Genomic DNA, 2,990 nt, shown 5'->3' on the forward strand with positions numbered 1-2,990 from the left:
CCACTCCTCTGGAATAGGCTACCAATTCACATCAAAGACCCTCTATGACTCTGTTTAAGCAGAGCCTGGATGACTGGATGGGAAACCGTAAATTTCTGCCGGGAATTTCACATATGACTCTCCTATTTATAGGCAGTCATTGCTAACTAAGATCTCGAGTTTAGGCAAGATCCTTTATATTGAATTCTCTAGTATTATATTGGGCACACACAGCTAAGCTTATAGAGGCATTCAGGTCAATAGCCCAGTAACCACCTATGAACCTATGGTACAACAGAAGTTACGCTGAATGCACCACCTGACCGTGAATAGCAATCGTACAAAACTGCCTATGGAGAAGGAGCAGTATACTAAGGGAAAAAGTAACAAGTGAGAAGCTTGCTACTATAACCACCAATGGTATTCACCACTGTGCAGCAGTGTGCGATAGTGCACTCTGATCAAATGTGGGGCCTAAATAACAGCAGGTTGAACCCCTTTTAACTTAAACTAACCAAGAAGGAAGCTCAGCTCTGAGCCCTGATCCAATAACCTTAAATCAGATGGGTCCCAGACAGTACTCTCCTGCCACAAGGGTGCAAAAGGGCCCTCTCCAATGACAGATGTCTTGGAATTAGTGCTCAGTAACTGCAAACAGTCCCAGAAACAGTAAAACTAGATCCAGACTATCCTACAGCTAAGTTAGTGCAGAAACATCAAATACAGCAAATAACAGTTCAAAATAATTCAAAAGGCAACAGAAGATTGTAGACAGACGTTAAAAGTGGAAAATAAGAGCAAAAACAGGCACTTACAGTTTGTTGGAAGCACAGATGCCACAGATTGTTCAGTAGATCAGTGTACAGCAGTGGCTGGTTGCCAACCTCCATTTAGCTCAGTTTAAACAAGCCTTAACAGAAGAACAAAGGCTTTTCCCATGAACAGATCAACAAAAAGAAATGGCCTTAGAGATCCAAGACAAAGTAGTTTGTTCAGAAATGGCCACATCTAAAGACTTAGGAGGAAAGGAAACAAAAAGTTGCTCAGGTTTACAAATGGCTTTAGTTTTATCCAAATAATATCAGAGTTGTCTATGCAAATCCAAGGTGTGAAGAACCTTCTCACTAGCATACTACAGAGAAGGGAAAAAAATGGACAACTAATTAACCACCTTGGGTATTAAAAAAAAGGATTAGTACAAACTGACACTCTGTTCCTATGAAAAACTAAAAAAAGGAGGTTCAGCCAAAAGGGCCTGAAGCTCAGACAGCCTTCTAGCAGAAGTAAGGGCCAAAAGAAGAACTGTCTTCCAAGAACAATGCTGCAAGGAAGCTGAAGCTGCAGGATCAAAAAGAGCCTGAGTCAAATTTTCAAGAACAAAATTAAGGTCCAAAGAAGGAGGAATAGGCTTCCTGAGAGGCCTAATATGAAGAACCCCTTTAAGGAATTGTTTGACCTCAAATCTAGGAGTCAAAGGCAGACACGCAGAAACAGCTGAAAGGTGGGCTTCAACTGAAAGGTATGCCAACCCAGCATTGAGCAATTTACAAAAACAAGAGAGAACCAAAGGAACTTCCACAGAAAGTGGATCCAGGTTATGAGCAAGACACCAAACAGAAAATGTTCCATTTGGATAAATAAGACTTCCTGGTAGTGGGTTTCCTCACATCCTGCAGAACCCAAAGTAGGTCCTCATAAAAAAAGGTGCCTAAAAGGGATCAAAACCCTATCATCCACAGTGTCAGTTAAAGAGTGGACAATTGGGGATGGATGAGAGGCCCCTTGTCTTGTATAAGTAGGCCCACCCTGTGAGGTAACTGGTGGTGACTGCCCTTTGCTAAGTGCAGAAGAAGAGGGAACCATTGCAGTTTGGGCCAAAAGAGAGTCACCAACAAGATTTTGAGAGAGTCTTGCTCTACCTTGAACAGGAGCCCTCAGTATGAGAGAAAGGGGGACAGAAGGTGAAAAGAAACATTCCCTTACAACAGAAAAACATCGTACACATTCCAAGCCAGAGGACATGGGACTCTTGTGCAAAACAGAAAAAGTTGTCTCTGTGAAGCATCTATATGCGAGTATGTGTTATGGGGTCTATATTATTTCCTCAAAGAGGTGTTCCATCGAATGCCTCTTCATCGACCCTAAAACTGTGAACATTCAAAATACTGAACATCCACATAAGCAATTTCTTTGCCCTACAAACACCAGCAAATAATCACAAGCACTAGAAAGTGGGGTTTCATCCTCACACTCCCCAATGTGGGGGTCTGTGCCCCCACACCCCCCTAACTAAATATACCAATTCCGAGATCGTATTACAGCGGGGAAAATGGCAAACTGACAAGGATGACCAAGCGATTTCTTTCCCAAGGAAAGAAATTGCTTATGTGGACGTTTGATGTTTTCAAATTTTGCAGTTTCAAGTTCGATGAAGAGGCGTTCAGTAGAACGCTGAGGAAATAATAGGAACCTGTGTTATGGACCTGCTCAGAGAGTTTGCTACAATGTTCTGTTCTGAAGGAATATAAACAGCCTGAAGAAATACCCGATATTGGACAGAAGAAGAGTCCTCATCTCTTTGATGTTGATATGGTCCTTCTTCTGACAAAGGGACCAAAGGCCTTGAACTTTTAGAGAGCAGAAAGAAGCTCCCCACTCCACATCTGAAGCATCAGAAAATAGTTCCTGAGAGGACTGGAGGCTGAAAAGGAAGCCCTGGGTTGAGAGACAGTTGATGAATCTACCACTAATGCTCAAAACTGAGGCATGGAAGAAGAGGAATTAGAAAGTCCAAAGGATGGAAATATTGAAGCCAGACTGACTTTAGGTACCACTGTAGCTTTCTCATATGAAGCCTGGCTAAAGGAAGCATAGGAATAGTGGAAGCCATGAACCTCAGCATCCGTAGAAACTCCCTGGCTGTAATTGAGACCAGAGGAAGAATGGACTGAAAAAATGCAATCAGGGTTAAAGCCTTGCTAATAGGCAGGGATGCCAGCATAGGAATGGTC

This window comes from Protopterus annectens, chromosome 4.part0 (genome assembly GCF_019279795.1).
Source record: "Protopterus annectens isolate FY-2018-M chromosome 4.part0, PAN1.0, whole genome shotgun sequence".
NCBI classification, from domain to species: domain Eukaryota; kingdom Metazoa; phylum Chordata; order Ceratodontiformes; family Protopteridae; genus Protopterus; species Protopterus annectens.